Below are 24,014 nucleotides of genomic sequence, written 5' to 3'. Positions count from 1 at the left end.
TGTGCCAGTCTTTGTCTCTTATCCTCCGTCTCGTCCTCTGTCTGTGTCCGTCATCCTGTCTCTGTCCTCCCGCCCCTCCCCTCATCCTGTCTCTTGTCTAAATTTCCATTCTGGCTACCAGCTAATGACTCACCTAGGAGGCAGGTGTTGCCTCCAGTCTTGGTACCTACCTGCCTCCCATCTGGAGACCCAGACAGAGTATCCACATCTCTGGGCTAGCCTCAGCCATAGCGGAAGTTTGGGGAGTAAACCAGCAGTTGAGTGCACTAGTTCTCTCAAATGTTTTTAAATGTTTATGGAAGTAATAGTATTAATAATAGTGTTAATCAACAATTATTACTGATTATTATCAGCTTCCCACTGGAGCCAGGACCTGCGAGGCAGTGATAAAGGCTCTGGTAATTTGATTAAACACATCACTAGGACATAGTCACAAGTGGATCAGTACCTGTATATTCCAAAGTAAGAGAAATTTGAGGATGTCTTGAAGTTTTCTACTGTCACTGGGCTAAATTATTTGCTATAACCAGCAAGTGGAAACTAAGTTCAAATTTGGGAATTCCTTTGCAGTCACTAAAGTAGTTTTCATAAAACTTGCAGCTAGAAAGTGATTTTTTTGTCCAGACTATATTTTCTGTGTGTTTAAATTGTTGTTCTTAAAAATACAGAAGCAGTGTACATTGTGAGAAGATTAGAATTCACAGAGAATAAAAAGTAGTGACACCCAGAGGTGATCAGCCAGGAGGAGTTCTTGCTGAGTGGCTGTTGGCCCCTGTTCCAGGCAAAGCCTGCCATTGATGCTTTCTGACTTCTATTATAGCCTGCTTTTACTCTGTTTGGACATAAAGGCCAATACCATGGGAAACTACAGCAGTACATAGATTGATTGTCAAAGAACATAAGCATATTCCAGAAACCGCATGCCATGCCTTTTTTTGCTCGTGTTCAGATATCCTCACAGCAAAGCTGTCCCAAGCATCAGCTCATCCCTCCTCTCGAATTTTCCATCCATTCCCTTTTCTAGATGAAGTAATGGGATGTGAACTAATCCCACATCCAGGACGTGAGCATGAGCCTTAAACCGTTCCTCCTGGCTCTGTGGTAAACCAGAAGTCTGCTCTCTCTCACTCTATCTGTGAAATGTGGGATTGTTGGGCACATAATGCTTTGTAGGCTTTCTTTCCCCTCACACAATATTGCTGCCTGTACGAGTTAAATATTTTTAATGACTTCATAGCTGAACTTGCAACGCTTCAGATATTTTGTTTTTTTCTATTTAATGCTAGTTTGGTTTGAACATCCCAGATCTTAAAAGAAATGCTTTTGAATACTGGTGATGAAAAGTTCCCAGTCTTGGAGCATTTCACACGGTGGCTGCTCAGCTGGACAGCGTCTGCACGTATCCTAAGGTTAACACTGGGAGAATCCACAGCATTGGCATCCGGGCACTTCAAAGTACACTGACATGTTTGGGGTGAACATTCCTGGGTTAGATTCTGCTACAAGTCCTTGTTTCCTTAGGATGTACCCACGAAGTCAAAGTGCCAAATCCAAAGGTGGATTTCTTTTTAAATGAAGGTGATTGGTAAATAACAAACACAGTGGAAAAACTGAAAGTAGGGGGCAGAAGCATTCATCTCACCCAGCACCACGGCTGGTGGGAACTGCTCTGCTCTGCAGGCCTCTGTGTGGTTTCTCACACAGTGAAGCACTTAGTTCTGTTGTTGATGGTTTCACTCTCCTGGCTCATAAAACCTGGCCAGTCATTCACGCATCCAGAGATAGTCCCTAAGCATCAATAGCAGCTTTAGGTAACTTGACAACCATGACCATAGGCTGGAGTTTGTCTGAATACAAATCATCTAATTGGAATCAAGCTAAACAACATACACAGCAGTACATTGGGATGCCAGCCACATGGTGACCATGGGTCATTCATTGGGACCTGTGTCACGCAGACACCTAATACAATCTCTAGTGACATACAGTGAACAGAACTCACACATCTGTGGGCCTGGTGCAGTGGCTCAGTTGGCTAATCCTCACATCGTAAGTACTGGGATCCCATATGAGCACTGGTTCATATCCTGGTTGCTCTACTTCCCATCCAGCTCCCTTCCTGTGGCCTGGGAAATTAGCCAGGGATGGCCCAAGACTTTGGACCCTGCATGCACATGGGAGATACAAAAGAGGCTCCTGGCTCCTGGCTTTGGATTGGCTCAGCTCCAGCCATTGTGGCCACTTGGGGAGTGAACCAGCAGATGAAAGATCTGTCTGTATCTCCTTTCTGTACGTCTGCCTTTCCAATTTAAAAAAAAGTTTAAATCTGCCTCTCCAATAAAATAAATCTCAAAAAATTTTTATATCTTCATAGATGAAAGAAGCCATGCATCCATGAAATGAGAGGGTAGAAAAAGGAAGAAAACATAATTAGATCCTTTGGGTATTTTAAATGTCATTTTATTTCAAATGAAGCCTAGCATGTTAATCTTGAACTTTACTTACTGACCCACTGTCCCTTGTAGAGGTCAGGAATGAATCTCTTACGTGAAAATTGCCTAGGTGAAAAACAGGCAGGTGGGAGGAGATGGTGTCATGACATAGTATATTAAGCCTCTGCCTGTGGTGCCAGCATCACATATTGGCACCAGTCAGTCCTGACTGCGCCACTTATGATCCAGTTCCCTGCTAATGGCCTGGGATATCACTGGAGGATGGCATAAGTTGTTGGGTGCCTGTACCCACATATGGTAGCTGGAAGAAACTCCTGCCTTCAGACCCACCCAGCTTCAGCAATTGGGGTCATTTGGGGAGAGAACCAACAAGTGGAAGATTCTTCTCTGTATACATACCTTTAAATTAAAAAAAGTCTTTAAAAAAAATAAAAAAAGGTCCTGCCAGGAGACGTAACAGACTATACTGCCTTTGGTGCCAACATCTCATGGGTTCCAGTTCATGTCCGTGCTGCTCCACTTCCCATCCGGCTCCCTGCTTGTGGCCTGGGAAAGCAGTAGAAGATGGTCCAAAACCTTGGGGCCCTGCCCCCTTGTGGGAGACCCAGAAAAGGTTCCTGGCTTCATGTTGGCCCAGCTCTGGCCATTGTGGCCATTTGGGGATTGAACTACAGAAGGTAAGGTCCCTATTTTTCTCTCCTCTCTAAATCCGCCTTCCAAGTAAACACACAGCTTTAAAGAGCTAAAGCCATCATAAATCCATCACTCCATCATGTATGTGTACATCAAACATAACATTGCATACCATAAACGTATATAAGTATTTGCCAATTAGAAAATAAATTCAGGGCCCCGGCACAGAAGCCTAGTGACTAAAGTCCTCGCCTTGCACGCACCGGGATCCCATATGGACACTGGTTCATATCCCGGCTGCTCCACTTCCCTTCCAGCTCCCTGCTTGTTGCCTAGGAAAGCAGCAGAGGATAGCCCAAGGCCTTGTGACCCTGCATCCATGTGGGAGACCCAGAAAAAGCTCCAGGCTCCTCTCTGTAAACCTGAATTTCTAGTTATGTATAAATGCTAATGCTTTGGACTCTGGAGTGTAATTTACATTCCCAGTACACCTCAATTTAGATTAGCTTCAACTGTTCAGTAGCTTGTGGATACCAAGCAGTCTTCAACCATGGGGTACATCACAAGAGTTAGGTGGATGACATGTGCCAAGTTCAGCCTTCATGGTTGTGTTCTTGTTACATTTGTGTTATTTGAAAGGCAGAAGTGAAGAGAGAGAAGGAGAGCAGAGATCTTTCATTTACTGGTTCATTCCCCCAAATGCTTAGAACAGCTAGAGTTGGACTGGGACAAATCCAGGAGCCAAGTATTCAGTCCAGGTCTCCTGTAAATATGGTACCGCTGCCTCCACCTGCTACTTTCCAGGGTGCAGGACGGTGGGTTGTGAGAGCAGCAGCTGGGACTCAAACTGGGCACACATTGTGGGATGTGGGCATGCCAAGTATCATCCCGATGCCTGCCCGACACCTGCCCGACTCTCATGATTTTCTCTGTGCAATTGGCACCATGATGGGTAAGCCATGCACAGAGCTTTTCCCATGTGGTTTTAAGGCTCAGCACCTGCTAATGCACTCTGACTTCATTAGGTGTCCCTACTATATGTACACATTTCAGTATCTCCACATCATTTCCATCTGAGCAATCGACATTCCAATTTGTTTTTACACATCATGTCCTGAATAAGGTGTGCGTTTTCTCTTGGGCCCTCAAATCCAAAGCACTGAGGTTTTGTGAACATTAAATAATTCCTTGAGATAAGCACTAGGACCTGGTTCCATCAGCTCTCGCTGCTTTTTACTCAAGGCGATAGCCATTTTGGCCACTAGGTGGCACTCTTATCTCAGATTTGACTTTTTGCTTCTCAGTTTTGGGGAGAGTGGTTTTTACACTCAGGCATACTCTGTGAATACACTGCCAAACAAAAGAGTAATTAAAATGTATATCCAAAAGGAAATGCCACCTTGAAGTGCTTTAATTCCTGCCACAGTGAACTTTTCAACTCGTCACTTCTTGGTCAGTTTTAACTGTGGAGCTGGAAGAAAACAAGAAGAGATCACCCTGTTCCCATGCAATAAACAAATGACATTGTGTCAATGTTGGAAAACCCCAAGCCCCTCTCTCTTCAGCAGAGAGTACGATGCTGTTTGATATTTGCTCAATAAATACAAGCTGATTCCCAACCAAACCTCCAGAGTTGACTCTAAGGTGGAGGGAAGGCTCCTGTGACTTCCTCTATCAACAGTGTGTTAAAGGAGGAGCTCTTGGCCTCAGGATCCCCGACTCACCCTCCAGTGGCAGATGGCAGTACGATCCAGGCCAGCAGGTGCTGCACACACTGCATCTTCTCCAACATGAGAGACCAGGATGGAATTCCTGGCTCCTGACTTGCCCTGGCCTGGAGTTGGCTGTTACAGCCAGCTGGGGAGGGAACCAGTAGAGGGAAGACCTTTCTTTCTGTGTCTCTCTCACTCTATGTCTCTATAGCTCTGTCTCTCTGTCTGTATGACTGTCTCTATGTCTCAGTCTATCTCTGCGTTTCTGTCATCTCTGACTCTCTTACTCCACATTTTTCTGTCTCTCTTTGTATCTGTCTCTTTGTCTCTCTTTCTTTACATATGTCTCTCTCTCTCTCTCTCTCTGTCCCTGTCTCTACATCTGCGTCTCCTCACTGCCACTCTGCCTTTCCAATAAACCAGTCTTGTTGATATGCAGGAGAGCCTGCTGCAGGACAGAGATCACACAGCCAGAACGGTCTCTCCACCCTCCCCTTCCAGCTTCGCACCTGCACACAGGATGCAAGTTCTCTGACCTGTGTGTCATCTCAAAGTTAGCGGCGCAAGAGGAATCTGCAGACAGACTCACTTTCCATAAGCTTAGCTTCCCACAGCCTCCCACCTCTGAGGCCTGCAACTCCTTCCTTCTTCTCATCATTTCACTAACGTTTATTGTCCTTGGTGCTGGTTTTGGCAGAGTGGGTGAAGCTGCTGCCTGCAAAGCCAGTATCTATTATGGGCCCCGGTACATCTCCCTGCTGCTTTGCCTCAGATCCAGCTCCTACTGATGTGCATGGGAAAGCAGCAAGAGATGGACCAAGTGCTTGCGCCCCTGCCGAACACTGGGAGACCTCAGTGAAGCTCCTGACTTCAGCCGGACCCACCCCTTGGCCAGAGGGACCCCCTGGGGATTGAAGCAATAGATGAATGATTCTGTCTATCCCTTCCTCTTTTCTTTCTTTCTTTCTTTTTTTTAGATTTATTTATTTGTGTTTTGAAAGGCAGATTTTACAGAGAGAGGAGACATATCTGCTATTTAACTCCACAAATGGCCACAACAGCCGGTGCTGAACTGATCTGAAGCCAGGAGCCAGGAGCTTCTTCCAGGTCTCTCATGCAGATGCAGGATCCCAAGGCTTTGGGCCGTCCTCCACTGCTTTCCCAGGCCACAAGCAGGGAGCTGGATGGGAAGTGGAGCTGCTGGGATTAGAACCAGCGCCCATATAGGATCCCGGGGCGTTCAAGGCGAGGACTTTAGCCACTAGGCCACACTGCCGGGCCCGAAGCCAAGATTATTTCTAAAGCATCAACAAGAAAACATCAAGTCATATAAACAGAAAGCCTCAATAGACCATCAGCAGAAATCTTGCCAGCCAGGAAAGAATAGTGTGATACAGTCAAAGTGCAACAAGAAAAAAAAGACCTGCCAGCCAAGAATACAAACACTAGGGCAATCCTTCAGACATGGGGGAGAAATAATCTTTTACAAGTCAGCATAAGTGGAGGATATCCATTACCACTAACCAGCCTTACAAGAAGTGTTTAAGGAAATGCTTCAACTGGAGGCAAAGAGATGATAGTTACTATCACAAAAATGTCAAAGTACTCAACTCACTGATACAGGGAAATTCATGTTAGATCTAGAATATTCCATTACTGTAATGGTGACATGTGATTATTTTTTTTAAAAGATTTATTTATTTTTTTATTACAAAGTCAGATATACAGAGGAGGAGAGACAGATAGGAAGATCTTCCGTCCGATGATTCACTCCCCAAGTGAGCTGCAACGGGCCGGTGCGCGCCGATCCGAAGCCAGGAACCAGGAACTTCTTTCCAGGTCTCCCACGCGGGCGCAGGGTCCCAAAGCTTTGAGCCGTCCTCGACTGCTTTCCCAGGCCACAAGCAGGGAGCTGGATGGGAAGTGGAGCTGCCAGGATTAGAACCGGCACCCATATGGGATCCCGGTGCGTTGAAGGTGAGGACTTTAGCTACTAGGCCACACCGCCAGGCCTGGCATGTGATTATTTCAATCTCTAATATGAAAGTTAGAGGCAAAAACAGCCAAAATGGTTCAAGCATCTATTAAAAAACATACAACATTAGAATATGTGAATCAGCAACAAAAGTATTAATTCTGTGTGAGGTGTAAAAGACTTTAGTATTTATACACAAAGTTCAGTAGTATCAGAGCAAAATCATCTATTATGACTTTAAGATTATTTATTTCTTAAAAAATTATTTCTTTTTATTGGAAAGGCAAATTTACAGACAGGAAAGACTGAGAGAAAGATCTTCCAACTATTGGTTCACTTCCTAGATGGTCACAATAGCCAGAGCTGAGCTGAACCAAAGCCAGGAGCCAAGAGCCTCTCCCTGGTCTCCCATATGGATGTGTAGGGTCCCAAGGCTTTGGACCAATCCTCTACTGCTTTCTCAGGTCATAAGCAGGGAGGTGGATGCAAAGTGGAGCAGCTGGGACACAATCTGGTGTCCATATGGGATACTGATGCTTGAAGGTGCAGGGTTAACCTGTTGAGTTAGAGAACCAGCCCCAGGATTCTTTATTTTTAAGCCATAGTGAATACAAAGAAAAAATTATAGCAGACATAAGAGAAGGGAATCAAGATTAGCACTAAAGGAAACACACACACACACACAAAGGCAAGTCACAGAGGAAGAAGAAAGCACAAACAATCTAGAAAACTAACAGATTGGCAGAAGCTCTTACCTGTCCATAAAATCTTGAAGAACAACGTATTAAACTGTCCAATCAAAAGAAATGACTGAATAGATTTTTTAAAACAGCAAGATCCAAATATGTGCTTTTTATATGACACCTACAGCTAGAGGAACACACAAAAGCAGAAAACAGACAGAAAAAGACATTATATATAAGCAGAGAGCAAAAGAGGGCAGGAGTGGCTAAGCATACGTAAGATAACGTAGACTTGCGGTCAGATAGTGTCAAGAGACAAGGAAGACCATCGTGTCTTGAAGAAGCGAAAGCTCAGAAAGCACACACAGTGAGGGTGAAAGTACTCACACACCCAGCATTGGGGTGCCCATAGAGCAAACACTAAATCTAAAGGGAGAGCCAGTAACAATGAAAACAGAGCTATTTTGACAATAGACAGGTTCCAGCAATGCACAGGTTACCTAGAAGTCAACAAGGAAAACATCAGCTTTGAACTGAACTTTAGCTGAAAAGAACTTCATAGCATCAAAAATAGCATCAACATTCCATCCCACAGGCACAGGACACCCATTCTCCTCTACTGCAAGTGGAGCATTCTCAGGATGGATCACATGCTAGGTCACAAAACAGGTCCTAACAAACTCAAGGAAACGGAGATCCTATCAAATGTCTTCTCAGGCCATGATGGTATAGACACGGGAATCAAGGGGCTGACACAATGGCTCAACTGGCTAATCATCCCCTATAAGCACCGGCATACCATATGTGTGCCAGTTCATGTCCTGGCTGCTCCACTTCCCCTCCAGCTCCCTGCTTGTAACCCGGGAAAGCAGTTGAGAACGGCCCAAAGCCTTGGGGTCCTGCACCTGTGTGGGAGACTTGGAGAAAGTGCCTGGCTCCTGGCTTGTGATCAGCTCAGTTCCTCCTGTAGCAGCCACTTGGAGAGTGGATGGAAGATCTTTCTCTCTGACTCTCCTCTTCTCTGTAAATCTGCCTTTCCAATAAAAATATTTTTTTTAGAAAAAGGGAAACCCAAAGTGAGGAGTAGCTGTCATGCACAGTGCAGATGCAAACAAAATAGACTTTAAGTCAAAGTCACTTTCAAACTTAAATCATGCAATCGATTAAAAATGAGGTTATAATTATTTATATATGCACACACACACCCCAAAATACTTACAAACCTATACATCTGACAAAGGATTAATATCCAGAATATATAGATAACCACCAAAAAAACACATTCCGGTTAACAATCAATGGATCTGAACAGGTATTTCTCAAAAGAAGAAACAAAAGTGGCCTATGCATACAAAAAGAAAGGTTCAGTATCACTAGCTACCTGGGCAATTCAGATGAAAACCACACCAAACATCTCACTACAGTTAGAACGGCTGCTGTCAGAACAAAAACCAAAGGCATCAAATGCTAGAGAGGACACAGGAAAGGAAGCCCTTTGTGCCGTTTGTGGGAATGAAAACACATGCTACCATTGTGGAGAACTCTATGGAGTTTCCTGAAAAACTGAAAATAGATCCACCATATGACTCAGCCGCCACCTTACCTCTAAGAACATAGCTCAGCAGACAATGAAGTCAGCCTGTCAAAAAGGCATATACCCTGCCATGTTTGTTGCAGCAATATTCGTACCAGCCAAAATAGGAAATCAGTCTACATCTCTGTAGATGAATGAACAGATAGGACAGATTACCATGTATCACGATGGAATATTACTCAACTGCAAAAAAGGAATAGAGCCCTTATATTTGCAGCAAAATAAATGAAACTGGGGATCTTGTTAAGTAAAGAAGTCAGACTCAGAAAGATAAACACTATGTTCTTTTACTCATGGGGAAGTTAAAAAGAATCCATTTAAAACTGGGAAAAGTGGGGTTGGATAACTGCATCTCAACACAATTAGATGCGATAGGCTCCACATCACAGTAATGTGTGTTATACACCACAGTAAAGAACTGGGTGGGCTGGTAGGCTCCAATAAGAGAGACAGAGAGAGGGAGAGAGAGAGAGAGAAGAAAAAGAAAAAAGAAAGAGGAAGAGGAGGAGGACTCTGACTCATTTAATCAGCTGATTTTGTATACATGGTTGGAATAGTGCACTGTACTCCACAAAAATGTACAAGTGGTACATATTAATTAAAATTGCTTTAAATTTGGGCCAGTGTTGTAGTACAGTGGGCTTAGTCTTCCTTTGTTACACTAGTATTCCATATGAGCATTGGTTCAAGTCCCAGTCACTCCACTTCCGCTAATGTACTTGGGAGGAAAGGAGAAGCATTTGGGCCCCTGGCACCTGCGTGGGAGACTTGGATGGAATTTCTGGATGCTAGCTTTAAACTGGCCAGCCTAACAATTGTGACTATTTAAAGGTTGAACCATACATTCTCATCTCTCTCTCTCTCTCTCTGAGTCACCCTATTTTTAAATAACAAAAATAAATCTTTTAAAATTGTTAAATTTTTTTAAAGTTACCTCCTTTTACTTAACCTAGTTACTGCTTTTCACAAATGCTAGAGTTGCGTTTGGACCTACGTATGTACTGGGCATTGACTACAAGAGTCACAGAACTGAAAAGAGTAGCTGATGGATGGCTGCTTTACAATAAAGAACCAGAAAAGAGCTGCTCATCACTCACTGGGAACAATAACGAACAGCGTGATTAGACTGGGCACTAATGATTGGGAACTTAGTTGTTACTGTTTTTAAGATGTATCTACTTATTTGGAAGAATTAGAGACAGAGGGAGAGAGAGAGACAATCTTTCATCCTCTGGATCATGCCCCAGATGGTCGCAATGGCCAACACTGAGTCAGGAGCTTCTTCTGGCTCTCCCAGTTGGTTTCAGGGGTCCCAGCACTGGGACTATCCTCCGCTGTTCTCTCAGGCATATTAGCAGGGAGCTGGATTGGAAGTAGAACATCGGGAACTTGAACCAGCATCCACCTGGATGCTGGTATCTCAGGCAGTGACTAAACACACTATGCCACAGTGTTGACCCCATGTATTCTTAGTTCTTAATCCTATCCAGGAAATTCCTCTTGCTGCAAGTTCAAGGGACAGGTGACAGACATGCTTCTGGCTGCTGCTGCTGCCTGCCTGGGCTGTGTCAGCACAGCGGAACTTTGTGGCCCCACTCCTAGGGCACTGAATGTGGAATAGGAGATTAGCGCCTAGAAGGCAGCATCACAAATACTTTTCAGCCCCAGGCCGACACTGGCTATGACTATTCTGGTTAACATTATACATCTGGTCTTCCTTCAGGCACCTACAGATCTTTGGGTTTTGCCATTTCCCCCAGCTCCTAATTGTTTCCCTTGGAAGGAAAGCCTACAGCAATGTCCGTTCCTGTCTTATCCCTTCTCTTTCCACCACCTGCAACAACCCAGGCAACATAGGACGGGGGGCAGCTACAGTGGGGAGTGGCTTCTGCCAACTCTTCTTGCCCCTTCATCTCCATTCACCAGACTGGCTTACAGAAACATGAGTCACAATGAGCACAATAGCACCTCCTATGTGCCAAGTCTGTGCCACATTCACTCACGCCCTTCCCACAAGTACCCTGAGAAGCAGCGCCACCCTTTTCATACAGGTGAGGAAGTGGAGGCACAGAAATGATAAGCAGCTCACCCAGGGGTGATTGTACAGGGACTCAGACCTGGGCAGCCTGGCTCGGTACCTGGGCTTTGCATGCTGGGCTAAGGTAGAAGCGAGCAACTCAAAGTCATCTCCTCACGTTAAACACAGCCCCGTGCAAATGCTCATGCTCACATGATCACTGGGACTCGAGGTTGCTTTCTCCTACCCAGATCCATTTGCCCTGTGACAAATTGTGGCATCTACTGTGACAGCCAAGGGGTGTAGATTCACATCAAGAAAGCAAACGTAAGGATTTCTTCCGGTTCTGCCCTTTACTCGTGGAATGGTTGTAGGCAAATGACTGATTCCCAAGGCTCTGCTTTTTTCATCAGCAGAAGGGAGCTGACAGTAACCAGGTCATGGATTGGGACAAGATTGGGAGTGTGACATGACCTGCTTCAGTACTGGGGAAAAGTGCTCATCACTCCCCACAGCTAGGGAGTAACTGTTTGAGCATGGGCTTCATGCTTGTTGAGAAGCAGCTTGCAACAGAGACCTGGTAGTCCTGCAAACCACACGGCTAGACACCACGGAGGCCTTCCCCATAGAAGGCCACCTCTGCTTCACTCACTGCACTGCCTGAGGTCAGGACCTGCCAGTTCTTGCTCAAACCACTAGGTCAGTCTCCTATCAGACATCCTGCCTCTGCTGTCCCCTTGCACAGCCCAGACACAGCCCCAGGCCAGTCTGACTGAGGCTCCTCTTTGCTGTCGTTCCCACACTGTGACTCGTTCAAGACCTCTTAGGGGTCTGCTCCCTCTGGCAGGAATCCTGCACTCAGTTACAGCAGGAGACCACTGAGAGTCAAGCGTCCAGGTCAAGAACAGTAACACGGACTCTTGAGTTGTGTCTGGGACTCTTGAGTTGAGTCAACCTGCTGCTTGGCTCCTGCTCCTCCATGCCTAATCTTCCTATTTCTTTCTTTTTAAAAGATTTATTTAGGGCCCGGTGGTGTGGCCTAGCTGCTAAAGTCCTCGCCTTGAAAGCCCCGGGATCCCATATGGGCGCCGGTTCTAATCCCGGCAGCTCCACTTCCCATCCAGCTCCCTGCCTGTGGCCTGGGAAAGCAGTCGAGGACGGCCCAACGCTTTGGGGCCCTGCGCCCGCGTGGGAGACCCGGAAGAGGTTCCTGGTTCCCAGCTTCGGATCGGTGCGCACCAGCTGTTGCGGCTCACTTGGGGAGTGAATCATCGGATGGAAGATCTTTCTCTCTGTCTCTCCTTCTCTCTGTAATTTTGACTTTCCAATACAGAGAGAAGGAGAGACAGAGAGGAAGACCTTCCATCCACTGATTCACTCACCAAGTGGTCGCAACGAGGGTTTCTGATCTGATCTGAGGCCAACTTCTTCTGGGTCTCCCACACGGGTGCAGGATCCCAAGGCTTTGGGTTATCTTCTACTGCTTTCCCAGGCCAAACCAGGGAGCTGTATGCAAAATGGAGCAGCTAGGATATGAACCGGTGCAGGATGTAACTGAGTGCAGGATTCCTGCCAGAGGGAGCAGACAGAGGGAGATTAGGATGCAGGAGGTGAGTACAAAACCAAGGCTGAGAGCAGCCCAAACCAGGCCATGTTGTAGTACCTGCTGGCATACATGAGTCAGGTCTGGGGGCAGGCCAGGCTGAGCCAGTTCATAACACCCACTGGTAGATGTGAGAACCAGGACAAGATGCAGAACAGGTTGGGTTGGGCTGCAACACCAGCCAATTTACATTAGGGCCAGGACTGGGGCCTAGCTGGGCTGAGCTACGCTGTAGCACCCAGCATTATGAGCTGGAACTGGGGCAGGCCAGCCCAGGCCAGGCTGTAGCAACCTCTAGCAAATGCCAAAGAGAGGCTGGTCATGTCAGACTGGGCCACAGCATCTGCTGGCATACTTAAGACTTCCAGGTTGGGAGGGATGTGGGATGGAAAGCCTGGTAGGGGGCCACTGAGGACTCCAACTGGTTAGCATGAGAGCTGGGACTGGGGGCAGACCAGGCTGAGCAGGGATACAACACCCATTATCCTTCACGTGATCTGGGTTTGGGGAGAGCCAGGCTGGACTATCTGACTGCATTCACTGGTGCAAGCATGAACCAGAGTATGTGCAGGCTGGTTGGGCTTTGCTGCAGTATCAGCTGTCAAGTGCTGGGAATGCAGGCAAGTGCTGTCAAGCTAGACTGCAGAACCACCTGGAAAGTGCAAAATTTAGGAATGGGAGTGAATCTAGTGGGGAAACTGGGCACATATCTGAATGGCTATCGCTCCCACTGGTGAGCATGAGAACTAGGGCTGGGCGTGGACCTGGCTGGACAGGTTGTAGTATCCACCAGCATAAGTGTGGGCTGGGATAGTGGGTTTGGTTGGGCTGAGCGAGGCTGCAACATACATTGGTGTGTACAAAAGCTGAAGAGGATATGGGACAGACTGGACCAGTCTGCTGCACACACCATCATGTGCAGAAACTGAGGCTGGAGGCAGGCCTAGTGTGGGTTATTAAGGCTAACTGGGCTGCAGTTCCCACTGGTGTGCATGAGGGCTGAGTGCATGGTGAGTACAGTTGTTCTGGGTCCCAGCATCTACTGCTTTGTGTTAGACATGGGGCTGGAAATAGAACTGACCCAGCAACTAGAACCACCAGTGTGTGTGTTTAGGCTGATGCGAGTGACAAACTAAGCCAGATCCCATACTAGCTGGCACACACAGGAGTGAGGGCTGGTGTCACCTCAGATGGGGTTTCTTTGGGGACACCCCTAATTGGACCGCTGGACTCAATTCCAACCACGGGGTGAATCAGGATTTATGGTCTGAATGTGGACCTCCTTAGTTGCTGAAGATGATGCAGTGGACAGCATGCCCAGATGCACATTGTGGCTATGACAACCAGTTCATTGAGGCCTGCAGAGGATGTCTAGTACCTTGTAGTACAGAACAAATTGGACAGCTCTCCCCGCCAAGGGTTGACAGCAAGTATCTGGATGAACGGGGACTCTAAGGTGGATTATGTCAGCCAATGGACCTTGGAAGAAGTTCTTCATCCTTGGTGCAATGAAATCAACGTCTCAGAACTATTGAAACCATCTGAGTAGTACCCTTGGAACATGCTTCACATAAGGGACCCTGGGATGACATCTGATGGCCGTACCCCATCCCCGGGTACTGAAGTGATTAGGATATTGGGAGAAGCTTCTCCCCTTTTCTCCTCCCTTCCCCAGATACAGAAAGAAGAACAAGAAAATTGGAAACAATTGTCTTATCCATTTTCCCCTATTTCTTGACCCTTCCCTCCCTCATCAGTGACCCACAAGGGCATACATCCTTCTCAACTATGCAAAAATCATGAAAAATAAACAACAAAAATAAGATATGTGGGGAAGTTGACTCTAAGAGCTGCACTACCATTGCCAGAGGCTTTGGGACCCCACCAGAAGACAATCCCAGGACCTGTGGTGGCAGGAGGCTGTGGATTCTCCAGGGAAAGAGCTTGGGAGATGCATGGGCGTGGGAGCCATTGAAGGAGTACTTTACAGGTGTAGAACGATTTCTGGGGACGTCCAAGGACTGGGCTTCTGTACTCTCAGGTAAACAAGGGAGCTGAGGCCTGGTGGTTTAGAGTGGAAACTGGACCTTTGGATCAGATCAATGCACCCCCCACATGAGAGACCTGGGCTGGGCTTGGTGACATCACCTGCCACCCACCAGCACACACAAACCCTGGGCTGGGGCCTGGCATGGCTAGGCCACAGTACCCACCAATGAGTGTCAGGCCAGGAGAGGGGTTGCGCAAGGCTGGGCCATGATACTAACCAGTATGAGAGAACTGAGTCTAGGGACAGACTTTGTAAGGGATATGTGTACTCACCCTGTGGGTCTACAGTAGCCAGTGGTTTGCACGAGATTTAGGGGTAGTGATGGGCCAAGCAAGGCATGACCATGGAACTCACCAATACTCATGTGAACTGGGATTGGGAGCAGGCCGGGTTGACAACAGCAGCAGCCATGGGTAGACTGGAGAATCAAGTCCAGGAATGGATCCAACCACAGCATCCACCAGCACATGCCGAGGCCTGGGCTTGAGGAAAGACTATGACATTCAGGGGCCTAGTACCCTCAGGCATGAGTGATATCCAAATTTGAGAGCGGCCCTGGTGAGGGAACTTGGGGAACTTCCCTACTAAGTCGCAGCTCCCACCAACATATGCTATGACTGGGGGCAGACTGGGCAGAGCCAGGCTGCAACACCCACTGGCAAATTCCAACACTGAGGTAGGCCATGCCAGATTGTACCACAGCACCCACTGGCACACACAAGACCCAGAGCTGAGGGAGAGCCTTGTAGGTGAACTTCCGAGACTCTTCCCACTGGTGTGCATGAGAGCTGGGACTGGGGACAGACCATGCTGGGCAGAACTGCAATACCCATTGGCTTATATATAGGCTGGGTGTGGGGGGATATCTGGGCTAGGCTGAGCCAGAATAAGTGCAAGCCAGCTGGGCTTTGCCGAAGCATCCACTGACAATTGCCAGAACTGGGTGCAAATCATGTCAGGCTGGACTGGAGCAACCCTGGAAAAACACAAGAACTGAGGTTGAGAATGGGTCTAGTAGGAAGAGTATGGGCACTCCTGTCCTGGACTGTAGCTCCAGCTGGTGAGCATGAGAGCCAGGACTGGAGGCTGGCTGGCCTGGTCAAGATGGCAGCAGCATCTATTGGCATTTGGGTGGACTGGGTCTAGGGGTGGTTTGGGCTGAACTAAGCTGCAACATTCATGTACAGATGCAAGAGCCAGATGGGATGCAAGATGGGCCAGAGAAGACTGCTGCGCATGCTGGCACATGCAGGAACTGAGACTGGGGGTGGACCAGGTGGGAGTTACTGGGAGTAGCCACAACTAGGCTCTACTTCCCGCTGGTGTATATTAGCTCTGGGTTTGTGGTGGGCTAGGCTCGGCCAGGCTACAGCGTCTGTTGATTTGCATGGGAGATGAGGCTGGGGGTGGACCTGACTAGGCAACTGCATTCATCAGTATGTTTATAGGCTGATACGAGTGATGGATGGAACCAGACCCAACACTAGCTGATGCACATGGGTCAGGTCTGGGGTCACCACAAGGGAGGTTTCTTGTGGAGACTCCCCAAATAGAACCATTGGATTCAAATCCTGGCCACAGGGAAAATCACAGGACATGTGGTCCAATCTTGGACTAAGCCTCCTCAGTTGCTGATGCCTGTGCAGTGGACAGCATATCCAAATGCACATGCGGGACATGACACCCAGCTCATCTAGGCCAGCAGGGGATGTCAAGTGCCTTGTCAGAGGATGGAAGTCAGAACAGGCTGGACAACTATCCAGGCCCAACTTTGGAAGCAAATATTTGGGGGTGTGAATGCACTAAGGAGGACTTCATTAACCAACAGACCTTGGAAAGATTTTCTCAACTCTGGAGCAGCAAAACCAATAACATCTCAGAACTATAAAATTACTCAAGCAACACCCTTGGGACATTCTTCCCCACATCAGAGTCTCTAAGGGATCATCAAATGAGCACCCCCCTATTGCTGGGGTTGATGTAGTTTGGCAGCAAGGAGCAGCCCCTTCGCCTTTCCCCCCCACCCTCCTGCAGACACAGAAGAAAAAGGAAAAAATTGGAAGCATTCGTCCCTCCCTCATTCCTCCATACCTCAACCTTCCCAGCCCTAATCAGTGGCCAACATGGGCATACATCTTTCTCAACTAAGACAACAGCATTAAAAATAAAATAAACATAATATTAAAGAAATTCTACCTTTCTCATATTTGTTTAAAAATAGGATATCAATTTTTCTTTGTCCTTTTCCTCTCTTTGTACCAGGAAATGCAGAAAGACTTTTAATCACCAGAAGTCACTCTGTAGTCTTCAGTACAGACACGGCCCAGAGAGAAATCTATATAGCAAACCTTACCAATACGATCCTTCTCTTCCATCAGCTTCCCCATCCAGGTACCTGCCCATGCCCTACTGCCCTTTGAAGTTCAGAAACCTTACCCTTTGTCACTTCTCCAGAGACTTGTTGTCCAGAGACTTTCTGAAGGGCAGGCCTGACCATCTGTTTGGGGTTTTCCTGCCATACCTGTGAAGACCCTGAATGCATATGAAATAGCCCCTTTGCCTCCTGTAAAAGCTTTTCCTTTTCTACAAAGTCTTCTGGCATCTAATGCCGGCCTGTCATGCTGCTTTACTCTGCTGATAGCACGCTCTGGAGGCAGCACCAAGTGACCTCACCTAAGTGGTTGCTCAATCCTTAACTTTTCTGCTCCAACCTGCCTTGCACCCCTGGCTGCCTTGTGCTGGGAGGCGAGGGTGGAGATCTCAATCTTAGTGGCCAGCATTTCACTGATGCCTCTGCTGTATATTTCAGACTTGGTAGTCCAAAACAAGCTACCAGGAGTAGAGCTCATCCACAAAGTGATGGTGTGATGTAGACAATGGCAGTCAGAAACCAGAGGGAAGGAGAGCGAGAGAGAGAGAGAGACAGAGAGAGAGAGAGTGAGTGAAATTCCAAGAATTTTGTGCTTACGAAACAATAACAGTAATGCAAAGAACATCCTGGGCTTTGACGGTTTCTGAGGAACTTATTGCATCCAAAGTATGTTTCCACATCCAAACCTGGAATTCTTTCTGCATCTCCACCCTAAGCCCTGGCCGCTCTTGCTAACACCAAGACCATAGAATCCAGCAGGAGAAACCACAACTGAAGTCAAGTCCCCACCCCAAAGCTTTTGATGTAGCCTATCAGATGCCAGTATCCCTTCCTTAGCCCAGTTCTTCCGTGAAGATTCACGTTTTAAGTTAAGGAAGTGACAAAGGGTAAAGCCAAAGAGGAGACCCTGAGTCACAAAAGGTTGAAGTATCCCTGTAGTTAACAAAGCCTCTGTGCTGAGAGCTAGGCAAGAAGTCACAGGCTCTGATTCAACAAGTAAATACTCAATCCACCCTTAGATTGGAGCCCACCTTTAGCATTCAAAGAAGAAGCATGAGGAAGAGGTAGAAAAAGAGGAGAAGGAGGAGGAGAGAGAGGAGGAGGAGAGAGAAAGAGAAAGAGGAACAGATCTGTGTGGAGGCCTCTGGTGGATGGTCTTGCTTTTGTCGGAAAGGTGCTAGGTTTCTCTCTCTCTCTCTCTCTCTCACTCTTTCTTTTTTTTTTTTTTTAAAGATTTATTTATTTTTATTGGAAAGTCAGACATACAGAGAGGAGGAGAGACAGAGAGAAAGATCTTCCATCCGATGATTCACTCCCCAAGTGAGCTGCAACGGCCGGTGCTGCGCCGATCCAAAGCTGGGAACCAGGAACCTCTTCCAGGTCTCCCACGCGGGCGCAGGGTCCCAATGTATTGGGCCGTCCTCGACTGCTTTCCCAGGCCACAAGCAGGGAGCTGGATGGGAAGTGGAGCTGCCGGTATTAGAACCGGCGCCCATATGGGATCCCAGGGCGTTCAAGGCGAGGACTTTAGCTGCTAGGCCACGCCGCCGGGCCCTCACTCCGTCTTTCAAATAAATAAATCTTGGAGAAAAAAAGGAATCATTGTTCAATGCATTCCAGAGGCAGCTTTGGTAGCATAATGGTAGAGCACCATAAATGTTACTGCATGTTGTAGGAGCTCGGCCATAGCCCCTGGATTCCAAGCCCCATACAGCAAATACAAACCAGCTCATCTGCTTGGAATACAGGTGTATTTGGCCACTTTGCCAGACTGTCCTGGGGTTTACATTACCTGCTAAGTGGCAGTCCTTCCTGCTTGTGAGAAAGAAGAATGAGAATGGGAAATCATGACCACTCAGAAGGATGGGAGAAAGACCAGCCATGCTTAGCACTGAGACCTGGGTCCTCAAAGAAACTGAAGGCAGGAAGACCACCCATGCCTCCTGTCTGGCCCTCCAGCTCTGAGTGGCTGCCACCAAGCATTTCTGCAGTAGGGTTCCCTTAGGAAGGGCCATGTGCGAAAAGGAGAGAGCCTGAGTTTACGCTAGTGGAGACAGCTGAGGGTTAACAAACAAGAGCAGGGGATGGCCATGCACTAATCCATCCTCCACACCCTGACAGAGTCAGAAAATGGGCCAGGTTAGCATCCCCGTGCTGCTGTGAGCACTCACCGTCAGTAGTGGATGGAAGAGGCATGAACAAGGGCCCAGGGGGGTCAAGGCAGACTGGTGGGAGGCACTATCAGTGGAAGTGAGCAGGGTAGGCACAAGAAAGCTCGGCCCCTGCAGCAGCCAGAGAACAAAGCCAGGAGCTGCAAACAGTGGCTCTGATTGACTGTGAGCCACACCCTCTAAGGCCTCAAGGGCTCCAGAGTCCAGGAAGCAGAAGGCAGTTGGAGTGCGACATGGCAGCGGAAGAAGGCCCAGGACAAACTGAACCGATAGCTAAGTGATTGAGCCTGAGAGATACCTGACTTCAACCTGTCACATAGTGCTTGGGACTCCCGGAAATACTCAGGGAGGCAACGTCATTTGGAACTGAACTTCTAGCGGGAACCCACAGGCCTGAGAGCCCTTGAGAACTCTGGCCAACTGACATTGTCCCGATTTCTGAATCCCTGTGTGCTCTGTATTGTATAACAAGCCACTGCTTTAACAGCAGACTTTAGGGAGGCCTGGCTTACCAAAGAAATGAGCATTACTGCACTAAACAGATCCATAAATAAGGAGATACAGCTCCTTAATTTTGAAACATTAGAATGCAATAAAAATAAACTTTCCATAGAATTAAGGTGACTCTCTTTCCATGTGGTAGCATATATACTTACAGGCCGAAGAAGTGCATGAGGGTGTCAGATAAATCAGAACACACATGCCCGTTTCAGAGCAGGGATAATGATAAGGGAAGACCTTGTTTTGTTCTAAGCCTCATGGTGGTCGATAGTACCTTCACAAGTCTCCTGGCCTGTAAGAATCTAACATAAACTCCCATGTCTTTTTACCAACTGCATAAGCAGCGTACAACACATGTGACTTTTCACACGTCCCTTTTTTTCCCCTCAGTTGACAATTCTCATAATGAAAGTTTTAGGGTTCTTTTTGTGAGAATATTTGGAGTTTCTTCATTCTTTTCCTCAGGAGCCATACCCGTAATAGCAGACACCCTGTAGTTACCCTTGGAGCTCAGGTTGCCTTGATAATTTTTTACCAAGATTGAAAGACATTTGATGACTCCTCCTACAAATGGCACTGGTCCAAGCCTAGGTGACTCAACTCAGTCCACATTCTCCTCTGGGTCTTTGTCACTTACTTAATAACACACAGCTCAGTTTCCTTGTTTGTGAAATGAGGAAAGCAACACTTTCTAATGTCAATGTTTTCAGGACTGAGAAAGATAAGGCATATAAAACATTCAACACACGACTGGTGCGGTTTACGCTCCCAGGAAAAATCATCAGAGCAGTCCATCTCTTCTCCCGCCTCTCAGAACGAGCTTCCACAGCTCATTGCCATCAGCTCCTCAAACACACTGACAACTAAAGCAGGTGCCCATGCGTCCCCAGAACAGCTGGGAAGGACAGTCTGTAGACAACCTGCCAAAGACAGATGAAGAGCCCCCATTGTCAGGAAACAAGATGCGAGCTCTGCTCTCTGATCTGAGGACAGGACCTGCTTCTGTTCTGCTGTACTCATGAGAAGAGAATTGTTGACCTGCCATCCCACAAAAAGAGCGTGAGGGAGCAGGGACTGCTGAACCTTTGAAGCTCACCCTGCAGCCACCTGAAAGAGCTAGTTGTCTACAATGATCGTGTCTTATTTCCTACCAAAAGGAGCACAGCTTCTCTGTGACACATCAAAAGCTGCTCCAGACTTAACCATGGATGCTTAGATTTCCAAAATAGCTCTCCCCCGACCCATCTCCACCGGTCAGCACAGCCCAGTTGAGCTAGAAAACAAACTTTCGGGTGTGTGTGTGCTTCTCTCCTGGGGAGACAGGGTGGGTGGCCTCTGTGGAGCTCTTTTCGTGGTGAGTTCAAAGCCTGCTGGAGGACCTGAGAGCTTGGGAGTTTAGCTCTTCTCATAGACAACATTGACCTCTCCAGCGAGGGATTCTTGGCAGAGGCTGGAGGCTCTTCTTGGTGTTCTGAACACCAGAATGAATCCCTGTGAGATAGCTCTGCTTGAAAATGGTATCCCATCATTTTGGAAGTTCGTTGAAACAGGCCAAATTATTTGAATTAGGAAGCTGGAATCCAGGAGTAGAGCCAGAACTCCGACCCAGACTCTCTACTACTGGATGCGGATACCCCAAATGACATCATATCTTTAGGCCAAATGCTCATCCCATCGTTTTCTTGCCAATTACAATGACTAGTTTTTATTCTCCATCCTATATCTCTCAAACATCCCAATACTCCCTTTTTGTAGTCTCCTTCTTTCATTTCCGCCGTGAACTTGGAGAACACAAGAAACTACCAAGACAGCCTCTCCTCCTTCCAACCGTGCCCCCATGCCAGGTCCAGTTTGGCTAGGACCCTTTAGGGTAGACTATTATGCATGGTCTGCTTGACAGAATCAGGCAGTGGCTGGTAAGATGTGACCTGGAATCGAGGTTGGCAGTACCCTGACCTGACCTACTGCTCCCCTTCTCTCATTGAGCAAGCCAAGGATACAGCCTTGCTTGCCTTTCCAGTAAAAATAAATAAATATATATATGTATATATATAAATTATTTATATATTTGTGTATATATACAAATATATACATAAATAAATAAATAAATAAATATATTATAATAATTTAAAATATATATATATATATTTTAAATGAGGCAGTCATGTGAGCTGGATCAGGGAAAAGCCAGGATGTGTTGACTATTACTACTGGTGCTTGCATAAGTCATAGTGGATATGGGTTGATCAGGCTCTGCAGCAGCATCAGCTGGCAGATACTGGCACTGGGGGCTAATTCTGTCAAGTTAAACTGCAGAACCACCTGGAGAGTGCATGACCCCGGAGTGGGAGTGGGCCCTGTAGGGAAACAGCGGGCACCTCTCTCTTGGGTTGCCACTCAGTCTGGTGAGCATGAGAACCAGGATGGGGGTAGGCATGGCTAGACAGAGAGTGGCACCCACTGGCACATGTATGGGCTGGATAGTGGGGCTGGTTGAACTAGGCTGAATGCCCATTGACATGTATGAGAGCTGAATGGGATGTGGGACAGACTGGACCAGTTTGCTGTACATACTGGCAAGCACGGGAACCAGGGCACGGGGCAGGCCTGCTGGGAGTTATTGTGGGTTGCTCTGACTAGGCTGCATCTCCTAATGGTTTGCATGAGGGTCAATTGTTTGGTTGGCAGGATCAGGCTGGGCTCCAACATTCATTGATTTGTGTGGAAGATAGGACTGGAAACAGAACTGACCCAGCAATTGCAACCACCAGAACATGCATAGGCTGACTGGGGTGACGGTCCCCCAGACCCTATACTGGCAAGCACACACAAGAATCTGATCTGGGATCACCTCAGAACTTGAGCAGTGCCCTCGGAACATGCCCCACATCGGGACCCTGGGATGGTTGAGAGGGTGGTTGTGGCTTCCCCCTTTGTCTCTCTTCTTTCCCCAGATACAGGAAGGAAAAAACAATGGTCTTACCCACTTTCCTGTAGCCTTTGACCCTCTGAGCCCTAATCAACTATGTAAAGATCATCGAAATAAAAAAAAATAATAAGCAAAAGCGAGGCAGCTACGGTCTTCTATGCTCTTAAGAACTAAGCATTCAAATTGCACCCTACAATGACAGAAGCTATGCTAGAAATTAATCTGCACAATGGCTTATGTGTGTGCAAGTGGTCTATGTAATATATATATATATTCACAACTTTTATACATCTTACGTATAATACATCTTACGTCCATATTATGGACATACGATGGCACATCAAAAAGCTTATGAAAAATGGAATTAAAAGGTAAATTTATTCTAATGCAAAAATTTTTGAAATTCATTCATAATATGCATTTTAATCATGCACAGTTTCAATGACAATTCGGAAGGCCCTCTGTCTATGCAGAGAATGCCTCTGTTCTTCGAAAAAGGAAACAAGAAGCTCTTCTCTTCTGAATTTTGTACTAAGTGCATTTGTTACCATTCAAGCAAAACAGAAGACCAGGCAAGGATGTGGACTCTGCTTGGGATACCCACCTCTCAGCAGAATCTAGGTTTGTGTCCCAGTTCTGCTTTTAATTCTGCCTTCCTGCTAGTGTGTACCCCAGGCAGCAGCAGGTGATGGCTTAAGTGTTTGGGTCTCTGCTACTCCTGGCTTTAAATTGGCTTATTTCTGAGTATTGAGGGCATTTGGGAGGGAATCAGAATATGGAAGATTCTCCCCCTCTCTCTGCCTTTTCAAATAATGAATGAATAAATAAATAAATAAATAAATAAATTTGGCTTTAAACTAAATAATACAACAGAAGATAATCTATTTTTGAAAAATAACTTTTTTATTTGTAAGGTTCTTTCCAGGTTTCATATCTAGAGTTATCTTTATTATAATAATAAAGTACTTCAACAAAGAAGAGGAACTTGTATTCAAATGCATGCTGGCCAACCTAAATACACATGGCCGTACTAACTACACAAAGATTTTTCTAAACAAACACCTTTCCCCCCTATTAAAAACCTGGCACTGAGTTTGGTGCCATTGAGAGGAAAGATAAAGAAGACAAAATCAAAGCCCTGGGGGAAGGAATCACGGAGGACAGAGAAGGAAAGAAGACACGATGCAGCCACCGACTACTACTGGACTTGCTCTTCACGTGACCACTTAATATTGCTGTTCTTCGTCTTTATGAAATGACATTAGTTTATGTTCTTGTGTGGCTGGTCTCAGAAGTCAAGTGGAAAACATCTCTCTTAGAAA

This window comes from Ochotona princeps, chromosome 1 (genome assembly GCF_030435755.1).
Source record: "Ochotona princeps isolate mOchPri1 chromosome 1, mOchPri1.hap1, whole genome shotgun sequence".
Taxonomy (NCBI): domain Eukaryota; kingdom Metazoa; phylum Chordata; class Mammalia; order Lagomorpha; family Ochotonidae; genus Ochotona; species Ochotona princeps.
This window is presented reverse-complemented; position numbering follows the sequence as displayed.